The following is a 25,262-nucleotide window of genomic DNA, read 5'->3' as shown; positions in this document are numbered from 1 at the left end:
TTCTTCAGTGTAGAAAAAAGGGGGAACATGACTGAGACGTACAAAATTATGCAGGGGATGGATAGAGTGGAAAGAGGGATGTTCTTTTCCCTCTCACGCAGGGGATAGCCACTAAAATTGAGCATTGGGAGAGTTAGAACAGACAAAAGGAACATACAAAAGGAAATATTTATTTACCCAGAAGGTAATTAGTCTGTAGAACTCCTTGCCGCAGGATGTGATGATGGCGTCTGGCCTAGAATCTTTAAAAGGGGATTGGACAGATTTCTAGAAGAAAGGTCCATCACAGGTTACAAGCCATGATGGGTGTGTGTAACCTCCTAGTTTTAGAAGTAGGCTACCTCAGAAGGTAATGTAGTACCAAGTGGTGATGACATCTTGCCTAGATGCCTTTAAGAGGGGATTGGACGAATTTCTGGAGCGAAAGTCCATCACGGGTTACAAGTCATGATAGGTATGTGCAAGCTCCTGATTTTAGAAGTAGACTACTTTGAAATGGCAGATGCAGGGGATGGCACCAAGATGCTGGTTGTGTCTTGTTGTCTTTTGTGCTCCCTGAAGCATTTGGTGGGCCACTGTGAGATCTAGGAAGCTGGACTAGATGGGCCTTTGGCCTGATCCAGCGGGGGTCTTCTGATGTTCTTAAGGTGAGGTGCAACTGAGTGACAATAGGATGCAGGTATCTTACTGTGTGCTCCCTGAGGCACCTGGTGGGCGGCTGTGAGGAAGCTGGATTAGATGAGACTTTGGCCTGATCCAGCGGGGCTCTTCTTTTGTTCTCATACAGCACACATTAATTTTAATACAGCTCTGTTGTCTTGCTTTAAAAAAAAATAAAAAATCCCTGTTTTCTCTATTTGTACCAGTGACAGGTTGGTAGGTAAAAAAAGGATTGTGTGCAGCTTCTGTTCCCACCTACCTCCATCTGTTTCCAGATGTGTCATTTGTTATGAGTCTTTGTGTATGTAACTGCCTCTAGGATAAATTTGTAATACAATAATTTGAGAAGGAGAGAGAAAGAGAAAAGGAAATGAGAGAGTACTGTTAGAGAGAGAATGAAAGGACTAACTGGAAAGACCTGTGAGTTAGCATCTGCTGTCTGCCCTCTAGCCAGTGGCTGAAGTGCTATGATGTCATGTCATGATGTCAAATGTAACTATTTGTGGGAATAGAGAATGAATGGAATGTTGACAGGTAATGGTGGTTTGGGGACAGAAATGGAAGATGGGTTTTGTTAGAGAAAACAAATCACACATGGGACCCAGCATATGGAAAGAATAGGCTCTTCACTCTTGAGAATAAAGGGGTACAGAGAAAGTGATCAATGGGCAATCAGGAGCTGTAGACCCCCTCCCCCCAAAAAAGAAAAAGAAAACAAAAACAAGTGTTCAGATGGTAGGGTCCCTAAATGAAAGCCTTGGTAGGATTGTTAAACAGACTGGATTGAGGCCTAAAACCAGTTGCACTGTCGCAATGATCAAATATGTATTACAGCTGTCTTTCATTCAGGTATTCCGCCAACTTGGCATCAGGAAGAACAGCAGCAAACGTGAATGAATCCAAACAAGCTGAAGCAAAATGAGATCCGTTCAATGATTAAAAAAAAATACTTGCTAAATTGCAGGTTGTTTTTTTTTTTGTACTTTGCAGCCATTGCCAACTTTTGGCATTTCAAAACCATTTTGTATAGTTTTAGAATTTAAAATAAAAAGCCTTGTAGATCATAAGAAATTATCCCTCCGGGATGGAAGCAATGCCATAATTAAATCAGAAAGTGATAACTGATAGTCAGATCCTTTTTTTGTGGCAAGACGACTTGCAAAAACAGAATAAAATCTAACTTCAGAAGTAGGAAAGCTCTTGTGCCTTATCAAGGTAAAGGAACTGTCTGAAAAAGAGATGTAAACAGAGATTTTTTTTTCCTGTTGAAAGGCAATCTGGCGGTGTTTGCCAAAAGTTTAGATTTCATTTAAAGAATGTGGAGAGTGAACAACTACCAATCACTGTTTGCTTTGCACAATGTGATATGATATGAAAACATGCTCTGAAAAAAAACAAAAGATCACAAAACTTCCTCTGATTCCTGACCCAGTACAATTAACATTTACATTAAGAGCCTTCTTCAATTATGAAGGCTCATGAAGGCTCTTTGAAAGCCTTCTTCAAACGTTTAATGGAGGGCAGGTTCATGGGCTACAGCAAAACTGGGGACCCATTAAACCCTGACACAGAGACCTTATATGCACACGCAAGGAAGGACTGCATGTCTGGCCTGAGGCATCTGTGACATTTTTATGGCAACTGCTCACATGTCTGAGAAGGCAAGTCAAGTATAAACTGTGAAGAAGAAGCAGGCATGTGGGGAAACAAAACCAAGACATTTTGGCCAAAATCATTTGTCATTTCATTCCTCCCTTCCCAAAACTGCCCCTTGTCAGTGGCCATTCCATGCTCTTGCTCTTCTGATACAAGCAACCTAAGAAGGATGAGGCATGCAGAATGGCAAAACTCAGCCCTAGAGCCATGGGACAGGACCCCTCCAAGGTACAAAGCCTCAAAGAATTCTAGCCCAGACTGCTCCCTGCCATGCTAGTTTTCTACTTGCAAGGAGCTTTCTTTAAGGAATGGGGAGCATTCAGAAGTGATATCTCCTCACATGCGATCCAAAGTGGTACAGTACATTCAACCACCTCACAGTTAAACAAGATGTGGTAATGACTTAAATGGTTTCTCCAGTGCTTGTTTTTTCTTTAGAAATAGGTGCCATTTGGGGGCAGAGGGGTGTTATGGATCAGGACAGCAGTCTGTGGGGCAGAAAGTTGTCTTTCCTTTCCCTCCATGTCATTTTCCTTTCCCAAATCCCCACTAAGCTGCCACTTGCCTGCAAAATGCTACGTATTTGCATATATTTTATCCTCGATAAAATATAGCAGCTTTGAGGGACAATTTTCACCAGGAAAATATTATTATTAAGAATAATTATATACCACTTTTCAACAGAGTAGTTCACAAAGCGGTTTACTGGCATGGGAGCACTTCAGTTCAGTACTAGGGTAGTTGCATCCTGGGTGATTGTGTCCTGGTCAAACACATCCCAGTCATTGGCATCCCTGGGCATTCAGAACTGGTTTTTCTTTGTCTCTGTCATTTGCATCCCACCATAACTGGACAACAAACAAACAATTCCTGGGCAACAAACCCCATGTTATAGACCCTAAACCTCTTATCCCAGCCCTGATCCTGACTCTACTTGTGCATTTTAAAAATTAAAAAGTGCATCTGAGTTGGCAACCTTCAGTCTCGAAAGACTATGGTATCGCGCTCTGAATGGTGGTTCTGGCACAGCGTCTAGTGTGGCTGAAAAGGCCGATTTGGGAGTGACAATCCCTTCCACACTGGGAGCAAGTACAGCCTGTCCCTGGTCTCTATCCCTGGCTATGGGCCTTCCTTCTTTGCCTCTTTGCCTCAGTCTGTTGGCCAAGTGTCTCTTCAAACTGGGAAAGGCCATGCTGCACAACCTGCCTCCAAGCGGGCCGCTCAGAGGCCAGGGTTTCCCACCTGTTGAGGTCCACTCCTAAGGCCTTCAGATCCCTCTTGCAGATGTCCTTGTATCGCAGCTGTGGTCTACCTGTAGGGCGCTTTCCTTGCACGAGTTCTCCATAGAGGAGATCCTTTGGGATCTGGCCATCGCGCATTCTCACGACATGACCGAGCCAACGCAGGCGTCTCTGTTTCAGCAGTGCATACATGCTAGGGATTCCAGCTTGTTATGGTATTGGCAACCTTCAGTCTCGAAAGACTATGGTATCGCGCTCTGAAAGGTAGTTCTGGCACAGCGTCTAGTGTGGCTGAAAAGGCCAATCCGGGAGTGACAATCCCTTCCACACCGGGAGCAAGTGCAGTCTGTCCCTGGTCTGTCTCCCTGGCTATGGGCCTTCCTTCTTTGCCTCTTAGCCTCAGACTGTTGGCAAAGTGTCTCTTCAAACTGGGAAAGGCCATGCTGCACAGCCTGCCTCCAAGCGGGCCGCTCAGAGGCCAGGGTTTCCCACTTGTTGAGGTCCATCCCTAAGGCCTTCAGATCCCTCTTGCAGATGTCCTTGTATCGCAGCTGTGGTCTACCTGTAGGGCGCTTTCCTTGCACGAGTTCTCCATAGAGGAGATCCTTTGGGATCCGGCCATCATCCATTCTCACGACATGACCAAGCCAACGCAGGCGTCTCTGTTTCAGCAGTGAATATATGCTAGGGATTCCAGCACGTTCCAGGACTGTGTTGTTTGGAACTTTGTCCTGCCAGGTGATGCCGAGGATGCGTCGGAGGCAGCGCATGTGGAAAGCGCTCAGTTTCCTCTCCTGTTGTGAGCGAAGAGTCCATGACTCGCTGCAGTACAGAAGTGTACTCAGGACGCAAGCTCTGTAGACCTGGATCTTGGTATGTTCCGTCAGCGCATCCAATATAAACATAAATATGTGGGGACCCAAATGCCTGGAACACAAAAAGAAGGGACACAAATGTCCAGTTCCAAGGTGCTGAGACACAGTGGACTGATATTGAGACACAGTTGTCCAAGATGCAATGGTCTTATAACTTTTAAGTTCTAGTTCAGACTGGCCTTTTGATGGCAACCAAAGGGGGGGGGGAACAAGCTGTGTAGTCTGGCCCTTAGAATTCAACCATGTACTTCACACTTCAGTGTGTTGCTGCTTGTACAGACCAGGCCTAAGAAGTTGAGGGTGCCTGCCAATTCATATGTCAAAGTACTTCAGGCAGACTGTCTGGTCTTCATGGCCTGTTTGCCAAGAGGCACGTACCATGGGCAGCGCAATCCTAACACTTATCTGAGTCAGCAAAAGTCCCTTGTGCTGGCTCCTGAGTGTTGCAAACTTGCCATAAAGCATGCTCGCGGCTACTCGGGGGCAGGCTGGACCAGTGCACAGATGGAGATGGGAGCGTTTCAGAGTGGTGGGAGGGCAGCCCAGGAGGGGGATTGGGTCGGCTGCAATGGCATTGGCCAGATCCTAACCCTGGTCCAAGCGGCATTACTTGGACTGCTTGGATTTGTGCCTTCAAAATTGCAGGCGCAGATCCGAGTAGCCCCATAGGGCTGCCTGTGGCATTGCTTGGGGTAAGGGGACTAAAATCCCCATTCAGCCTGCCTGTACCAGCACCAGATTACGCCCTAAGTGTCTCCACGTGCACCTTTTCACGTCCAGTGAGGCCAGTTTCTCACAGCAAGCAGCAAATGGTTTAACTCTGCCTGCCTCCCTTGATGAACACAGAAAGAGCAGGTGCCTCTCCTCAGCATCTTTCATACCAATGATCACATGCTGGAAAATAAATAATCCCCCCAATCTAGTCTATCTGGGAAGATGATGCCTCTGGCTTTTCACAGGGAGTCTGGCCTACATGCCACCAGACGTAACACTGCCCAAGGCAGCTCCATGCAGCAAGCAGATACATCTAACAAAACTGCAAGGAACTCCACTGTGAGTGAAAAATGCTTTCCTGTGCTCCCCAAGTAACTCCATGCAGCTACAATAAAGCGTTTTGTTACAGCCTGCAGTCGGGTCTCATTTACTCATAGAGGCATCTATCTTGTGATTCATTTATTATGTGCATGCAACAAATGACTCAGGCATGAGAATACAGCGATAAGCAGTTTTATATAACGAGATAAGAATAATTGTGTCTTGAGCACAGTTGGTCAATTGTCGATGAGCATCACGAATTGTTTTGTTGACCTTTTTCAGCTTTTTAACTGTTTCATTCAAGTGCTTTTCCAATTGTGTTCTGGGAAAGCTTGGAGATCCTCAGACGCTCTGGATGTGAGCGGGGTGGTTCTCAGTGAGGTGCTCAGTAGCAGTAGCAGACAAGCCCCCCTGCGAAAATAGTTTGTCCTCCACTGCTGATAAAAATGGCAAAATATTATACACTGAGTTTGGTTCTGGTTCATTTAATGATCGGTTGTTGCATACCTCCCAGTGTATTACAGTCCAATCCTATCCACACTTTCCTGGGAGTAAGCCCCATTGACTCTAATAGGACTTACTTCTGAGTAGACATGCACAGGTTTGGGCTTGAATATCTTGAATATCTCCCAACAATAACTATGCATGCATAAATCTCAGCAGATAAATCTATGAACACCTTAGTTTCATCCTGCAGTATGGAGACAGAGGCAGTAGCATAGCCAGAGGGGCGGTGGAGTGGTGAGTACTGCAGGTGCCACAATTCGCCGTGTAAGCGGCCCCTCTCACTCATCATCAGAGCCATTCTGGGCTTAAGCGATGCCTGCATGTTGCCATCTATGCCCAGAATGGGAATCTATGGTGAATGGGAGGGGCTGCATACATGGTGCATTGCAGTGTCTTCAGTACTAGCCATGCCACCTCCCTTCTGGCTATGCTGCTGAATGTAGGAGAGTGTTGCGTGTAGACATGACCCTAAACATCTTATTGGAGCACCTGTGGTTTTTTGTTTTGTTTTGTTTTTATGCAGCAACTGTTACCCTGCACATGCCTGATCTCATCTAATCTTGGAAGCTAAGCAGGGTCAGGCCTGGTTAGTACTTGGATGGGAGACCGCCTGGGAATACCAGGTGCTGTAGGCTTATACCATAGTCTTTCGAGACTGAAGGTTGCCAACCACATAGCATAGTAGAGCAATGAAACAGCTTGAAATGATGGCAGTGGGGTGGGGGATTATCACCCGCCATGGTTGGGATGCCATTTTTGAATAATCTCCTATGCCAGAAAGGAGATGATGATGATGATGATGATGATGATGATGATAGATTAACATTTGCTGATTGTACATATGATAGTATCGAGATTCTTTTTGAGGAGTGTTTTACCAACAATCACATGTGTACAATCACATCAAGACTGCTGTTTTTTTCCATGTTTAATCAATGCATACTTATCAGTAACGTTCAGGGGAAGGGAAGGATGTGAGAACGAAGGCACAGAAAACTGTGACAAACTCCACATGCTTCAATTCTGGAATCAGTGTTAGAAATTCTAGTTCATTAAGCATTCAGGAGGTGTGAACGCTGAGCAGAGTGAACTGATGGAAAAATAAAAAAAAACTGAGCGGGGAGAATTATCTCATCCTTCGTGTACACACATGCACCCTGCACGATCCCTGTCAGGCCACCCAATTTGAGGCAAGAGAAGAGAACAAGATTTGCCCTTGCCACAACTCTATCCTCAAACACAGCACTTCACAATTTCCATAGGACCATGACTACAGTTCACTTATTTGGGAGAAAGTGGTGCTCTTGAAGGGGATGGGGAGTCCAATCCTAAGCTCCCTGGCACTGCGCGATACAGTGTTACTGAAATAGCTGCCACTATACCCTGCTGGGCCAGGGAAGCTGCCAAAGGTTTCCTCGGGAGAAGGGGGCATTTGCCCCCTTACCCCGAGTAAAACCTCAGTCTCCGCAATGGAGCTTCTCGTGTTTGTGCCCGCTAAATCTCTGGCACAAACTTGAGAAGCCCCATGTTAGGCTTCCAAGCTTGATATGGGGGATAGGATGCAGTGGAGGAAGCCTCTGCCAGATCCACCCCTCTCCTGGGCCAATCCCTCCTTCTGTTCTGCTCTCTCTCACTCAAAAACACCTCCCTCATGTCCTCCTGCCACCTTCACCATGCTGTCCAGTGCTTGCCTTCTTTGCAGGGGCTCCTGCAGTGGTGTCAATCGGGTGGCACAGTCTTCTTCACTGGCACCATTTACTCTTAGGGTGCTTCTGTACAGCATGTTTGAAACACCCAGAACCAGTGGTACAAGTGTACCACTGGAACAGAACCCTAAATATGCTGGGGATTTAGTTGGGTTCCCTAAATGGAATCCCCAGTTAGGCTGGGGACTAAGACCCCAATCCTATCCAAATTTCCAATATTGGTGCAGTTGTGCCAATGGGGCGTGTGCTGCATCCTGTGGTGGTGGGGTCAGTCACAGCGGCCTCCTCAAGATAAGGAAATGTTTGTTTCCTTACCTCAAGGCTGCATTGCGGCTGCACCGGTACTGGAAAGTTGGATAGGATTGGGCCCTAAATCTGCTTCATTCCTGGCTGGGGGATCCCAGTTAGAATCAACTCTGCTCCTAACCACAAAGCCTATCTTTTCAACTGCATGGCCTTATCCTGGCTTCCGTTTCTTGATCACTCTAGAATAGTGATTTTCAACCAGTGCGCCACGGTGAATTGCTGTGTTGTGAATGGCCTGCAAGTGTGCCACAGGCGGGGCCTCTGAGAGGAATTTATCAGGGGGTACAAAGTTTCTTTTGGGCCCCTTTGCAAGGAGGGGGAAGGGTGAAACAGAGTGGGGGAAGGTGGTGATGGGTGAGCAGAATGGGGCAGGGAGGGGTGAAACAGGATGACAGGATAGAGACAGGATAGAGACAGCTGGAAAAGTCTTTGGAGCCCAGGTCTGCTAGCCCATGTGGCATCAGTAGGGTACCCAGCATCCCCAATTGTGGTAGTGTCCCCAGCATCCCATATGGGCAAGAAGTCTGAATAGATAGGAAAATGTAAGAATGAGCCCCTTTCTGGCAGTGCAGTGTGCATTGTCAATTGTCTAAAAACTGAAGGTGTGCCTTGCCAATTTTAGCACCTTATCAGTTTGCCATGAGACTGAGAAGGTTGAAAATCGATGCTCTAGAGTGTGATCACTTGGATAGTGGGACAACATGTTGGGTTTTGGCTTTTATACGGAATGATAACCAGCATAATAATTTGAAAATCAGCCAAGCTATGGCAAATATCTTTTGTTTTTCACTGACTTGCTTATCGCTGAGCTTCCTTGCATCATGAACTGCAGCTTTACATCAGGCTTTGGAGCAAAAGAAGAATGAGCTGTAGACTTCCAGTGGAAGAAGAAAGCAGGTCAGATTTTTGACATCTCTGCATACTGAGCAAGATCTGAAGAAAAGGTGGAACATTGTTTTCAATTTTTTTAAAGAGCTCTAAGAGCAGGCGACAGAGGGAAAAATAGGCTAGCAACTTGCGAGCATTAGCGAGGCGTTCTACCACCAGATGATCTCCTTGCCCAGCAGGCTCCCTGAGTGCTAAAAGCAAGAAGACTTGCCTCGTTTTCTTTCATTAGGATGACCTTACAGCTAGAAGAAAGAACTTGACATTTGGCGGGCCCGTCAGGAAGGAATGAGCTTTGCCATTCACTGCCATACAGTAAAGGCAGCCCCATATTTCAGGTACAAGATGACAGAACAAAGCAGCTCTCCGAGAGCTTTGAAGGAAAAAAGACGTTGTTGATTAAATCCATGGTTGTGTGACCCGGTGGGATAGGAACGGATTTCTACTCAGAAAGGAGAGCATTTCTCAACCAAGAAAAGTTTGACTCAGGCGTGTACAGGGACAATTCTGCACAACTTAACTTTTCTTGACAGTCCAGGAATTGCCAACAGGTGCGTGTGCTCCAGCAGAATTGTGAAGAATCCTTAAATCAGCAATTTTTCAACTTTATTTCTGTCTCCCTGACACACTGACAAGGCTCTGAGGATAGTGAATATGGAAGCAAGGACAAAAGCCATTCTGGACACACCAGTATGAAATATGATACAGGTTGGGCATCGCTTATCTAAAGTGCTTGGGACCAGAAGCATTTTGGATATCGAATTTTTCTATATTTCAGAATACCTACATATACCTAGTGAGAGATCTTGGGGATGAGGCCCAAGTCAAAACACAAAATTCATATACACCTTACACACATAGCCTGAAGGTAATTTTATACAATATTTTATGCATGAAACAAGGTTTGTGCATGAAACGCAGTCTGCAATTTTATTTCTTTAGGCAAAAAGTTTTTTTAAAAAAGTCACGTTGGTGCTCAAAAACGTTCCATATTTCAGAATACTCTGTATTTCAGAATTCTGAATAAGGGATGCCCAACCTGTGTTGTACAGGCTTTCTTGTGTCATTTAGGGCAGCTATCCAGCCATATTCCATTTTCAACCAGTGTACCATGGCATACTGGTATGCTGTGGTCTGGGAATTTGGGGGGTGGTCATTTATTATTCGGGCCAAAGGGGGATGTTAGCCCACCACCAGCAGCGTGGTGTGCCTTGTCAATTATCCAAAAGTTGATGGTGTGCCTTGACAATTTTAGCACCTTGTCACTGTGCCCTGAGATGAAAAAGGTTGAAAAATCTCTGCGTTAAACTGTTGCCAGAATTAGTTGATATGAAAAACATTTTCATGCATCAGGGTTTTGGGGTTCCAGGCAAATGAATAAAAACTATTATTAAAATATCCCAATATCAAATTTCTAATGGTGTAGGACTACATTTAAGACCATATTAATTCTATTAATGCAAACAATAGACTTCATGGGGGGGAAAAAACGCAACGCAAACAATGAATATATATAAGGCACCAAGCAGAAAATGCATTTAATCATTATGCTCCTGGCATTTTACAAGGCCTTCTCAATTAGCTACACTGAAATTTAACAAGCACTTTTGGTCAGAATCATATCCTTGCAGAATAAAAAATCTTCACGCCGGGTTTTGTAAGAGAGGCTACAATCGTAATTCGTACCAGGACATGTCACAATCTAATTGCAAGTCTTGTCTATGCTGCCGCTGGAGAATTGAAGGAGACTTTAGTGTTTAAAAATCTGTTATAGAGCATCATTTTCTTCTGCTCCAGAGCGGTGGAGATGACACGTATGGGCTCTCTTTGTATGCATGCTGCTCCCGTCAAGCCTAGCTCTGCTCAATTGTGGCATTAGGTTTCTTGCTGTAAATATTAATCACTCGAACTGCATGTGGGTAGCTTCTCAGAAATTCTTTTAAGGGAGAATATTGATGGAAGCTTCCCCTGATGTCATTACCATACATTAAATTTTTAAAAACTAGCATGGGGAGCCTAATTCTTTTCCAATCCAAATAAAATTGAACCAGGATACTGGGGGCAGAGCTACACACAATGTGTGGTGACATGTGCAGGTACTGCGTCTGTTTTAAGACAATCTTGCTTTTGCATAATGCCGCTGTAGGGGTGTTCTATAAGAAGCAAGCCTGTAAAGAACAGATTGCTGGGAGATGTAGTCTGATTGCTCAGAAAATAGGATGTGAAGAGGAATGAGTTACTGATGCAGCTGTCGTCTAATAACTTTAATTAGCTGTGGTTCTTTGAGTTTTATTGTGTTTTTAGCTGCTGTGCTCTTATTGTGGTCTTTTGTTTCTTTTCTGTTTTTAATTATTGTTGCGCTATTCTCATTTGTTTGCCTCCTTAATGCTAAGTGGATAAGGAGAGATATGAATCTTTTACACTAGCTAGCAATCAAATAAATGCCTTCCTTGTAAATATAAACTCTGCGAGGACTCAACCGATGATACAGCTGAGGTTGCAACTGGAAGTAGAAGATGGCTTTGGAGGAAGTATATGGATACCCAGGGCCCGATCCTATACAGCACAAGAGTAGTGGCACCAAACAGCCACCGCTGCATCCTGTGCTAGAGCTGAGCAGGCTAGAGGTCTTCTCAGAGTAAGGGGACATTTGTCCCATTAGTCCGAGTAAAGCCATAGCCTGTTCAATGAGGCTTCTCTGAGCTTCCCCAACTAAATAACTAGCGCAGACTTGAGAAGTCCCATGTCGGGCTTCCAAGTTTGGAAAAGGGGATAGGATTCGGCAGAGGGGGCATCTGCTGTTTCCCCCCCCCAGGCCTGTCCCACCCACCCCTTTCCACCCTCCCCCTGCCCAGGAACGTCTGCCCCACACCCTCCCGCCACCCTCCCCACACCACTGTACCACCTGCCCCTCACCGCCCATCCTCACACTGCCCACCCCTGGGCCACCTGGTACTTACCTGCTCTCCAGCAGTGGCCAAGGCTCCAACTGCTGCATAACCAGGGCGCCACAGGTCTCCCCACCACCTATGTTTACTCCCTGGGTGGTGTGAATGTGTGTGTGAAATTTGAAGCAGAAAATGAGAGGAAGTTCAGGGACATGGACCGTCTATCAGCTTCCAGACCAAATTCAAAGTGCTAGCTACTCACATGCTATCCCTCACATGCTGCCACCATTGTACGCCTTGATTCTGGTCCAGCAAAATAGCTGGCACAGAACTGAGGAGATCCATAGGGAAAGCAGAAGCTTTTCCCAGGACAAGGAAACTAAAGATCTCTTACCTTGAGGAGATCTCTGCTACTGCCCCGCAACCAAAGGTTGCAGCACACACCTCCTTGGCGTGCACCTCAGCAGGGCAGGGGTTTAGATGGGATTGGGGCCGAAGTACCCAATCCTATCCAATTTTCTAGTGCCAATGCAGCCACAATGCAACCCTGAGGAACAACTTAGAGCCAGGATGGTGTAGTGGTTCTGGTGTTGGACCAGGTACAAATCCCTGCTCAGCCTTGAAGCTTCCTGGGTGACCTTGGACCAGTTGTTATCTCTCAGCCTGAGCAACCTCAGAGGGTTGTTGTGGGGACAACAGGAGAAAAGGAACTATGTACACCACCCTGAGCTCCTTGAAGGAAAGGTTGTATAAACATGTGAAAAATAAACTAATCATGAGAAAGTCTCAGTGACTGCCCACCCCCCACACCCCACTGCAGGATGCAGCATATGCCCTATTGGCATGGCTGCACCAGCTCTGGAAAGTTGGATGGGATTGGGCCCACTGTGTCTTAAAGGTATATGACCCAGCATCTCTACTTCTGAATAAAGCAGTCTGTCACCTCAGGCTGTGGGACAATAAGCTTCTCAGCTCCAGCAAAGAGCAGTGTTTTTCACTCTGTTGTGTAGAATGGTCTCCACATAAAAACCCGTCATTTCACCTCATTGGTTGCTTTCCACTGTCATCTTAACAAAGTTCTGACCTGTGAGGTTTTTTACTGGTTTTTAAGTAACACTGCCTTTTAATTTTAAACTTTTTGTATTTTTTCCTGGCCAACCAGTTTTTGAGTCCCTTCAGGGAGAAAGGCGGGGTAAAAATAAAGTTGTTGTTGTTGTTGTTGTTGTTATTATTATTATTACTATTATTATTATTGGAAAGAGGTTTCGGCTAGAACCAGGTGGAATATAAGTAGCATATTTATTTACAAATGCACACCTTCCTGAGATAGTTGCTCTTCCGGATCCACCACCCTTGGCCATCCAAAGGTCTCCTGCCCCTCCAACTATTACTAATAAGAGTGTGTATGTATGACTTTAAAGTGTATTCGCAAATAATATTTATTTTTATAAATATTTATTTATAAATAAAATGTATTTATTTTGCTCAATAAATACAAGGTTCCCTTTCCCAGCCAGCGCCTCTGTCCTGTCTCCCTTACTCTCTTGGAATTGCCCTCTTAACCACCTTCATGATGCTGCCTCCCTGTCTTCAAATTTCTCCTCAAATTTCTCCCCAAAACCTAGTTCTTCCGTGGACTTTGCAACAGACCTCATTGGAACTAGGTGCATGTAGCTGGAATGAATATACAGTGGGCGGTCAGTATCTGTGGGGGATCCGATCCAGGCCCACCCCCCACATATACTGAAATTCACAGACAATTAAATCCATAGGGGGCCTAGTGAAGCACCATAATAACTTATCTGGGAGGGGTCGCCAGACCCTCCAGAGGTAGCACAGCTTCCTGATATCTAAGAAAGCCCCCAGGAATGACCAGAAGCCACTTTTGGTTCACATCAGCAACTTCTGGTCACATCAGAGGTGTTTGAAGGTGCAGGGTGAACGTAGGCAGCTCCCCCATGCCTCAAAACACCTCTGGATGCAACTGGAAGTTGGTGGTGCAAACAAACAGTGGCTTCTGGTTGCACCTGGAAGGCCCCTGAGGCACTTTGTGGTGCAGGCTTAGCATCTATAGATGCTCAAATCCGCGGATAAGGAGGGCCCGTATATAATTCCTCTGTTTACCTGCTCCTCTATTTCTCTCCCCATTCTTCTGCTGGTTGCTCTGCTGATTGTAAGATCATCCGGATGGGGTCCTGCCATTGTATACTTTGTAAAGTGTCATGTACACATAAGGCATTGTATAGCCAACAAACAATAAAGCAATAGTCTAGTTTATGGAACTGGTTGAAGCAGCCCGAGGGAAACGGAGACAAAGAATGTTGCCTCCACAAAGTCCTGGACTCCTTTAAAAGGGGATTGGACAAGTTTCTGGAGGAAAAATCCATTACGGGGTACAAGCCATGATGTGTATGCGCAACCTCCTGATTTTAGAAATGGGTTATGCCAGATGCAAGGGAGGGCACCAGGATGAGGTCTCTTGTAATCTGGTGTGCTCCCTGGGGCATTTGGTGGGCCGCTGTGAGATACAGGAAGCTGGACTAGATGGGCCTATGGCCTGATCCAGTGGGGCTGTTCTTATGTTCTTATGGTAGGGAAGCAAAGCATGTCTCTGTATTCCAAGCTTGTCTGAGACACCTTATATTATTCACCTTAGTGGGGGAAAAATAATTTTGTTAAATTATGTACCTAATAAACAAAGGAAACCCATTTGCGAAATGATAAACATGAATCTCCCTTCTTTAAAAAGTGAATAATTTTTTTAATAGAAAATAATCATTGCACACCAGAAACTCTAAATTTGATTAATAGTGTCTATTATATATTGATGGAGAAATAATTACATATTAGTCCTGCATTTTGATTACCTGTGAAAGGTTCCACTTTTGATATAATTAAGAGCAACTCCACAGCAGTGGTAGGCGGAAAGCCACCCATATATATCCCTGTGATGTTGAAACTTGAAACATTAATGAAGAAGGCCATCTTTTGATTCCTGCACTTATAATGCAGAGAAATTATTCTGATTATAGTTCTTATTTATTGTATTAATATTGCAGTGTTTTGCATTCCTGGATGAAAATGAATCCCTTTAAGAATTGGTCTTGAGAAAGATAATAGTTTGTGCAGACAATTGCAGGAATACTCTGTATCCCCTCATCAAAAACTCTGTTTTACACCCAGGTCATCTCTTGGCTTTATCCTTCACCAAGCTGCCCTTCCACTGGCTCTTCTCAGTTCCTCTTCTCCATCCAGCACCTCTTGGTTGTTGGTTCAACCTCCTGGTTTTAGAAGTAGGCTACCTCAGAATGCCAGATGCAAAGGAGGGCACCATGATGTAGGTGTCTTCTTGTCTTGTCTTGTGTCTTGTCTTGATGCCTGAGGCATCTGGTGGGCCTCTGTGAGATATAAGAAGCTGGTCTAGATGAACCTTTGCCCTGATCTAGCAGGGACCTTCTTACGTTCACTCTGCTGCCAAAATCACTCACCTCTCAGGCTATGACCACGTCACTCCACTCTTAAATCCCTTCTCTGACTCTTGATCTGCTCCTGAATCCAGCACAAGCTCCTTGTTCTTACCTCCAACACCCTTCATAGCCTTGCCCCTTCTCAGCTCTCATACCCCATTGCACTCCCACCTGTGACCTGCACTTCCACCACCACCTCTCTCAACCATCCTAAAGTCTTCTGCTCCTTCAGTCATCTCCACACATTCTCCTTTGCCAACCTTTGCAGCCAGAACTGCTTCCCAGAACATCTATATGATGTCACCTCACTTCCTTCAAATCCCGTTTTGAGAGGTATTTGAACTGGAAGAAGTGGGGGGGGGGACGACTTGCACCACTGCTGCCTCCTCATTGCTTAGCAAAGCAGCCAGATAGGAAAGGAGGAGTGCAACAATCCCATCCCTAATCCTATCCCCCCTAACCTGTGGGTCCGGTGAGGCTACCTTTCCTCTGTGCTGGACTTGTTTTAAAATAAACCACCTTCGGCACATTCCAGTCTGCCTGTTGACTGGCATGGAGGGTGGTGTGCTTGAGGTGCAAGTGAGGGGGCTGGATTGCCATACCCCACCTCTCCTTGCCTACGTGGTTGCTTTGCTAAGAGGCTGGATGGACAAGGAGGCAGTGGTCATGGTGGCAGAGGAAGGTCTTCTTCACACAGCACTAAAGCTTCAGCTGGCCTGGGAGGGGCATCTCAGCTCAGCCCTAAATTTCTCAAGAAATAGAATTTTGAAGAGAGAGAACACCATCAGACTCTCTTGAGTGGCTTTGGCATCCTTCTTGCTTCCAAGTGACGATGCAGATGGCCACTGGGTTTCCTGGAGTGAATGTGAAAATGGATGGGGGCATTGAGAAACGGGAACGAGAGAAGGCAGGAGGGAGACTGGCACAAGAATCCAATTTCCCCAGAACGAAACCAGATGCCAAGACTCTGAAAGCGACTTGGTTGAGAGATTTTGTGAGAGGTGGATGGGGCTTGTCGTTGCATCCCATTAAAAGACAATAGAGGATAGAGAAGGTTTGGTGAGAGGCATTATTATATTAGTAATTGAGACAAAAAGAAAATAAGGGCAGTTGCTGCTAAACAGGGACAGCTGGGACGTACTGTGCAGTATAGTTAAGAATCCAATCAGACTTTTGACTTCTTTTTACTTGAGCGCCAGCCAAGTGCTGAGAGAACAGATTGGGATGCCAAATTATTGGAAGATGGTCTCTAACTGTGTGTGCCAATGCCACTTTTTTCCAACTTCCTATTTTTAGAACGTGTGCAGGTAGTTGACGAAACCCGTGGGGGAGGCTGGGTTTCAGCTGCAGGTGAGTTTAGTGGATGGAGAGCTGCTGTGCGATTTCTTTGATGATACTTTCGGCTTTGACACAGAATGCGAGGTCAATGCCATCCCGTCAAAGGATGCTCTTTGAGGGGAAATATGTTGTGATATCTTGTTATGAAATGTTTATATAAAAACCAAAATGATGGAAAGGATGCATAGGGAGTTATTCCGTGGCTTATACGAAGAGATCTGGAGACGGCAGCCGCAAAGATAATGAAGTATAACTGATATCGCAGTTTTTTTGAAAGGCAAGAACATTCATAGGGCCAAACTAGCCCTGATCGGGGCTGATCTGTGTCTTAAATGTGGACCTGCCCCAGTCATATACAATGAAGGTGTGGGGATGCCATTAAAGCAAAAGGGGGGGGCATGCAAGTGGTTAATTCTGAGCCTTCCCCTTATAGCAGGGTCTCCAAACCCCGGCCCAGGAGCCAGATGCAGCTCATAGCAAGCCTCTATCCGGCCCATGATCCCCTGAGAGCATCTGGCCCAACTGACCAAACACAACCAGAGTTGTCCTTGTGGGGTGAGGAATGGGGGTCCATTTAAGTGTGTGTTTTATTTCTTAGGCTTTGTTGGTGCTTGGAGAAATCCTGGACATTTGAGCCCATTCATTTACTCATTCATCTAAGTTCCATCTCTAATGTATTTATTTAAATTTTATATTTAATTTTTTTCCCCCAGCCCTGAACGCTGTACTAGATATTTGATGCAGCCTTTCGGCCAAAAAGTTTAGAGCCATAACTAGGGCAGAGCGTCAGGGGGAATCTGCTCCAAGCACTATGCCAAGGGGGATGCATTACTACATCAAGCTGTGCCCTGTGCCACAGCCAGTGCCCTCCTCTAGCCTGGGTTCTCCCTGGTGAAGGAGGTGTGGCAACTTTTGCACCATCCATTCTTTCTCCTTTGGAGGTTTCCCTTGAAGGAGGAGTTTACTCCTGGTGTTTACTCCTGGAGATCTGCCCCAAGGTTATTTCCACCCACTCCTAGCTGGGACCAGATGCTGTGGCAGATGGTCATAGGTCAGTGATAAAACACATGCTTTATACGTTGAAGGTTCAAATCAGGAAAGCCCTACCTGAAAAGCTAGCAAGGTGCTACTAGTCACACAATACTGAGTTACATGGCCTGACTCAGCAAAGGCAGTTTTTCCATGTTCATTAAGCAGCTGTAAGGGAAAAGGTGGTGGAGTTCCTGTTTGTACCAGAACACCTTGATTTGTACGTGACTAGGAGGCACCTGTATTTGAAAATCGGACTCAGTTTCCATCATGTGTACTGTGATGAATGCTGTGGTAACTCCAGCAGCCATTTTAATCAGAAAGACAACATAACATGGCCAAGTATACAAACTACAGTTAGGAATGGAGTGCATTGCTGACTTCTTATCTTCAGGGAATACGTTCCACAACAACGTGTCATTTTTCAGCTTGGTACTGTTGCAGAAGATTCTGGAGTGTGTTCCAGGTTACAGAATCAGCTCACTTGGAGTCCTGTCAAGCATTTCCCCACAGTAGTGGGGGGTTATGCTGGCACACAGTCCCATGGGACTGCACATTGTAGGGGAAGATCATTAGTGATGGCTAATCTGTGTCTTCAGGGAAGCTTGCCAGCCATAGTGATCTTCTTGTTGAGGAACCTCTGGTAGGCTTCCAAGGAATGCCAAGTTCCCTGGAACCTAACCTGAAAATCAGTGCACTACTACATATTATTAGGTCCCAAATCCGCACGTACACAAACACAGTCCCAATGACACAGTTCAGTCTTGTCTCATGACATATCTAGGGTGAGTGAGTGTGCAGTGAGTGGGGAATTGGGGAATTGATGGCAGGTCCTGCACCCTGATCTACATGTGTGCAGTGGAACCTAAAAAGCCTTGATGGATCAAGCCAATGATCCATCCAGTTCAGCATCCTTTTTCCCACTCAACAGCCAACCCAATGCTTCTCAGAATTTCCAGTGTGCATGAATGTCTGTAGGGTGTGCTTGTGCATATAACTGTATGTGTACAGGGACCTTTCCATAGATATAAGAACTATGGAAAAAAAAATAAAGAAAAAAAACAGGATTCCCAATTGTAGAGAGTGAGCCCTACATGTATACAGGTACACACCATGCAGACATAGATCCCCCTCCATAGTCATAAATAAATGGGCTTCCAGGGTATTCACTGCATTCATTTGGATAAGTTATGAGAACATGGCTATTGTATGAATAAAGATATACCAGTAGGCAATTTATGAGACAACATACAGAAGAAATATTAGCAGGAAAAAAATACTGGGCAGCACATGTGAAGGAGATGGGAACACCAGTTGGTGATTGGAACACCACATAGTGGTAGCAGTAGTGGTGACAATTAGGAAGCGCACTGAGCATGATATGCATACAGGCTGATTCATACATTACAAGGCACCCTGGTACTCTGGTGTTTTCTTTACATGAAATGTAAAGACTAGTTTCTCCAAGCACATGGTGGACACATCCAGGTTGCTGTAGGCAATAGCAGCTTCTAGGCATGTGTCCTGCACATGTCCTAGAGTGTCTGGGGGACCATGTGTCCCTCTTAATACTTTACATATTTGCTACAACAAATACTAGTCAATGTGTGAAGAGGAGAGGCAAGTCTTTTCCTAAACACTCTGAGACGGGCATATTGAGGGCACATGTTGGAAGCCACTATTGATCTCGGCTTCTTGTAATGTGCCAACTATGTGTTTGGAGATGTGTTTCTTTCTTCTACAGAAACAACTGTGCCAATGCAGCTCATGCTGCATCCTGTAGGGGTGGGGGGCAGTCCTGGATGCCTTCTCAATGTAAGGGAAGTTTCATTCCCTTACCTTGGGGTAAGCCTCTGATATCCCAGTGGGTCTCCTTGGATCTGTGCCAGCCATTTTGCTGAGATAGGTCTGAGGGGGAGAGGGATCTGGCACGAATCACCAGGTTCTAGTAGATAACTGAAGTAGATCCTTCAAGCTTCCAGTCTGATCATATCTGATCTAGAGCTGTTTGATCTGTGGACATCTTATATGCATCAGCTCTCACTTGGTTCCATACTGTGGATCGCATTATGGATGTGGCTTGACCTGTGTGTGGGGGGCAGCTCTTAGTGGAGAATTTGTTGGCACATTAGTCTCCTTCACCACTATTCTGGCTAACTCAGCATTAGTTAGCAAGCCCTAAATAAGCCTTTAACATACAATATGTGTCTAGAGCATGCCCAGATTTGACTTACAAGTGCCAGTCTTAGCAGTTCTGGATGAGTTAATTTGGAATGAAGGTTAAAAAATTAAAGTTCTCACTTGGATTCACCTTGGATGTAACAACCAGCAGAGGACTTCTATATGAGGCCACATGGGATTTTTTACAGCCACATCCTAAACATGATTATGTGCTTCTAAGTGAAAATTGGTGAAACTTACTTGAAAACTGGATATCTGGAGCAGTGGCATAGCTAGAGGGGGTGCAAAGCACTAAGTTTTGCAGGGCACCTCGTTGCAGCATGGAAGTGGCCCCTCCCCTTCCCCCTCCCCTTCGGAGCCATTCCAGGCAGTGGGAGCAAATGGAGGCATTGTTTTGCTCACCCCATCTGGAATGGCTCCAAAGGGGAGAGGGAGGGGCTGCTTGCACTCTGCAGTGAGGTGCCCTGCAAAACTTAGTGCTTTGCACCCCCTCTAGCTACACTACTAATCTGGAGTATTGAGCTTTGACTGGGGGGGGGGTACATCACTTGTGATGGGGACCGCTGAACACTGGGTAGAGATGTGGCTGAATTTTGTAGCTTCCTTATCAGCTACAGGCTGAGAATACTAATCTACACTTAAAAGAAACATCCCAATTCTGTGCCAAGGACAACTGAATAAATGATGCAAAAGTAGGTACATTTGCTTCATTTGCATAATTTATTCTCCTTCTGCTAGGGAAGGGGAGGAGAACAGGGTACTTTGCCATCTGACTACTGGAAGCCCTGTTCAGGACCCCCCTTCCGAGCTGCACAATTTCACCAGACATCGCCCGTCTATTTTTAGACTCTGGGGCTAGTCCTGATGCAGTCAAACCACACATGACATTATATGTGCTTCTGTTAGCAGTGTAGCTAGAGGAGACACAAAGCTAAACTAAGGTTTGCAGGGAGCCTCACCGCAGCCTGCAGGCGACCCCTCTCCTTCCCCTTCGGAGCCATCTCGGGCAGGGGGAGCAAAATGGAGGCCTGGAATGGCTCCAAAGGGGATGGAGAGGGGCCGCGTGCATGCTGTGGTGAGGATCCCTGCAAAACTTAGTGCTTTGCACCCCCTCTAGCTACGCCACTGGCCTCTGCAATTCCATCTCTTCTGGAACAAAAATAAATAAATAAATAAAATGGCACAGCCCCTTTCCCAATCTAGATTGGGATGATATTATGGGGGACAGAACAGGGCCTAGGAGAGGGGGATAATTTGTACCTGGGCCCAGGGTCAAAAGGGGGTCCAGGAGCCCAAAGAGGGGCCCAGAAATTTCCTGGGATCTGACATTTTCCTATCTACTCAGACTTGTTGCCCTTACGGGATGCTACCGTGACTGGGGATGCTGGGGACACTACTGATGCCACATGGGTGGGTAGACCTGGGCTCCAAAGACTTCTCTGGCTGTCTCCACCCTCCCCTCACCCTGCCTCGCCCCTCCCTGCCCCTATTCTGCTCACCCATCATCACCCTCCCCTGCTCTGTTTCACCCCCTCCTTTGCAAAGGAGCCCAAAAGAAACTTTGTACCCCCTAATAAAATTCCTCTCAGAGGTCCTGGGACAGAGATTTAACTACTTCCCTCCCACACCAAGGAACATCTTCTCCTCTCCCCTTCGCCAAAGCAGCTTCTTGCCCTGGGAGAGAAAATGAGATGTGCTTCTATAGTAGCATTCTTCTTTGGCCAAATAGCAGTTGCATTTTTAAGTGGAATTGTGAAGGTGAATCAGCTCCAGGAAGGGGGGTTGGGATTCAGCCTGCACTGCCATCACCAATCCTGCCCCCTCCTGGGCCTGATCCACCCTCCTCCCTGCACCTATAGCTGTTCCACCCACCCCTCTTCTGTTCCACCCTTTCCCTGCCCCATTCAGCCCCCTTCCTTGCTCCCTCCAAGCCGATGTACAAGCTTACCTGCTCTGGTGGCTGCCTGAGGGTCTGTCAGTGTGTGGGAGCCTACTGTGACATCCCTGCTAGCAGGCCTGCTGCACTCATCAGCAGAGCCGGCCTTACAACAGCCATAAAGCAACCTCCATCAGCGCAACGCTAGTTGCACCAGGGAGAGGGGGATAGAACTGGGGCATTAGTTTAGTAATCCTTATAACACCAACCTTGCAAGGCAGACCCGTATTAGGCCCCTATTGCAGCTGGAGGCTGAGCCAGGGGGGGGGAGGTGTCTTGCTGAAGGCCATGCAGTTAAGTTACTATCAAGGTGAGATATGAAGTGGTGGGTTCCAAGTTTACATCCCAATCTCTATGCCTACTCTCCCCTATCTCTGGCACTACCTATCTCATAGTTCAAGGTCTCATTTCAGCAACCTCACCATCAGAATATTAGGTGACAAAGGTTGTATTAATCTTGGTGTTTTCAGATAAGGATTTGTGACAAAAAGGGTCAATGCTAAGATTGCCACGAACCATCTGGCCAAGAAATGACAGATGAATCTCTCAGCTCTTGCAGAACAAATACATATTTTCCGTCTAACGCTGGGGAAGAAAGAGTATCAGATGAGATCTGGAAGAAAGTCCCCGACTGCCACAGCACGGAGGAAGCGTTGGAGACCGAGCCTGAAAATCCTGCATCCAGTTCCACTTAACAAAATGGCATGCTAAAAATGGAAAGCCAAGAACAGACGGCGACCACCATGCTAATGAGAAGGGTCTTCGGTTCTCCAAGAAGGCTAGGCTGGTGGAAAAAATCCCAACAGTGAATTCTCTAAAAAAAAACCCAGCACTGAACAGAGGACCTCATTAAGGTAAACAAAATTTCATAAGGGGAGCAGAAAAGATAAACGCTATCGGGGCTATTATTAGCTCTTTTCAAATATGAGAACAGCAGGGACGGGCACTTCAGCGACAGTGCAAGCACTTGGAGGAGTTTTAAGTGGAATTCCTTACACACAGAGCAGTTAATAGATGGAATGCAGCATCGCCGGCAGCAGGAGAAACCATCAGGGTAAACAGCCTGAAGAGCTATTAGGCGGTGAAATGCATATTGTGGAGAGAGACAACAAGCTCTAGAGCTCTGGTCTAGAGCCTCCGTTAGCCCAAAGATAACATCAGAAGGTCGCCAGTTCGAGGACACCAGCTGAGAATGGCGAGACCTTGAAGCAGCTGACAAGCCCAGCTGAGTGATTCCACCTGCTCTTGGTGTGAGCAAGAAGCATCTTGGCTGCCTCCATGTGAGAGATGGAGCTGCTTGTCAGTCTGCTTGGGAGAACTGGAGGCCAGAAGTGAGACCAAACCAGGAAGATCCATTCTGCAATGTTGTTGGTTCTTGAAAGAGAGAACCTCTATGATTGTCAAAATCCCCTTGAGGGATTTAGAAATGCCTGCCTATATAAACCGCCTTGAATATAGTCGGAGGAGTAATCCAATGACCAGAAAGGCGGTATATAAATATCGAGTTTTTATTATTATTATACATGTCCAAGGCATGTTTGCTCAGAAGTCACTGAATCCAGCAGGACTTAATCCTCAGATCAGTGCGCCGAGGATTGCCACCTGAAAGGCAGAATGGACCGACCCAGGAAATCTGACCCTGGCAAAATGGTGCTTATAACCCTGCTTAAAATGGGGTTTTCTTTTTCACCCAAGTTCTCAGCAATGCTTCTGAAGCGGTTTCCAAAATAACATCAAGGTTAAAAACAAAGACAATATTGAACCGTAACTTAACTTTCAGAGTGGCAACATTTGGGAATATTGGAAATTTCAGCATCAGGACCAACCAGATGAAGGGTGCCAAAGCCACCTTTTGATGAAAGCCTTCAACATCCTTCAGAAGGGCAGCAATGAGGTATCAAGATAAGCGACTCTGAACTGGCAGTTCCCAAGGAACAGAACCGCTATTGAGAGTGTTGTAGATAGGAGATCAGAGTGTTGGTTGTCTATGGCTTTACAGATCATGGTCTGCATTTTAAACTGTGCCTGGAAATGAACTGGTTACCTGTGCAGCTCCTTTAGGTCTGGTGTAATATGATTGCCCTGGCCAATTATCATCAAAAGAGTAGTAGTAGTAGTAGTAGTAGTAGTAGTAGTAGTACCTTGGCTGTTGAGTTTTAGATCTGCTGAAGTACTACTACTATAAGTAGTAATAGTAGTAGTAGTAAACAAAGAAACAGTTCCTGGAATCTTGACTAGAGCCCAAATTGCAGGCTATAACCAGCCCAACATAGGCAGTGATGAAGTAGTATAATACCTTGGCTGTTGAATTTTGGATCTGCTGAAGTTTCTAGACATACTGTACATGTGGAAGGAGAATGAGATAGTGCCTGCTGGCTCCACTCCCAACATCCATGCATTCAGTACAGATATGAAAGAGACTTTGATATGTATCCAGCTGTACATACACAGTCTCCCCATGAAGCCCCATCAGGGTTTCTGATGGTGTCAAGGAGCCCAAGCGCACAGCACTGCACCTCTTTTGAACACCCTTTCACACTTGGGGAGGAAGTGGTGGCTGGAGGCAGAGTCACTGCAGCCTGAGGACAGGTGCAAGGTCATTCCCCCTCTAGTCCAGATCCTTGCTTCTGAGTTTGTGGCTTTATTCCTTACTGTTGGTTCCATGTGACTTCTAAGGATTAGTGCTGGTTTATGGTGTAGAAGTGTTATGGGTTTATTTTGTGAGTTGCTTGCAGTCAGGAGAAGAGAAGTATCATCCATCAATCTGGGATGGTGGCAGGTCATGCTGGGCCCATCTCCCCATGGGTTAGTGGGTGGGTGGGTGGCAGCGTCAGCCCCTCCCCCATCAAGTCCTGAAGAGTGGGAATGATGATGAGCTGCTTCCAAGAACTTTGGTGGCGATTCCTCCCCACTTCCACTGGCTAATGGGCTTCCTCAGCCCCTGTGATAATGCAGGACCTGGAAGAAAGCCAACTGATGGGGGAGGGGAAGGGTGAGAGAAGGAGGAGCTACTGCATGCCTAGATGACCTGCAGTGATACAGTGCCTTTTGGGGACCCTCCAGTGGCAAAGGCAGTGGGGTGCGTGTCAGCCTACTTGTGCCATTACTGCGAGCTGGTGGAGGAAGAGCAACAGACAATTCTTTACTACAGACAGTTGCCCTAGAAACACAGCTGCAGAACCTGGAAGAGTCTCCTGGAAGCCCGAAATGATATCACAAATGATATGACAAAGACCATAGAGATCATAGAGGTCAGTGCACCGTGTTAAGAAGATAGTTGAAAATTGCTGCTCTAAGTTGCCATTGCTCCCTGCAACCTGAGCCTGGGTGCAGTAGCTCAACACCTTGGCTCCCCTTGCTGTCCTAGTTATGAGACCACACACAGTCCAATCCTGAGCTGCCTGCTGTGCGGGGCCACAGCGGCGCCAAAAATGGTTGCCGCTGCATCCAGTGTGCTCCAGGCAGCCACTCCAGGCTCCTCAGGAGAAGGAGACTTTTGTCCCCTTCCCCTGGCTAAAGCAAGTAGCCCCGCAATAGCGCCACTCGATTCTA

The 25,262-nt window shown here is 46.2% G+C and overlaps 1 pseudogene; it reads left to right on the top strand.

Annotated features, from left to right (window-relative positions):
* Positions 1-6,489: 6,489 nt before the first annotated feature.
* LOC136646293 (5S ribosomal RNA) lies at positions 6,490-6,609 on the top strand (annotated as a pseudogene).
* Positions 6,610-25,262: the final 18,653 nt, after the last annotated feature.

Source organism: Tiliqua scincoides, chromosome 3 (genome assembly GCF_035046505.1).
Source record: "Tiliqua scincoides isolate rTilSci1 chromosome 3, rTilSci1.hap2, whole genome shotgun sequence".
NCBI lineage: Eukaryota > Metazoa > Chordata > Lepidosauria > Squamata > Scincidae > Tiliqua > Tiliqua scincoides.
The sequence above is the reverse complement of the archived record's forward strand: the minus strand, read 5'-3'. Positions and strand labels throughout refer to the sequence as shown.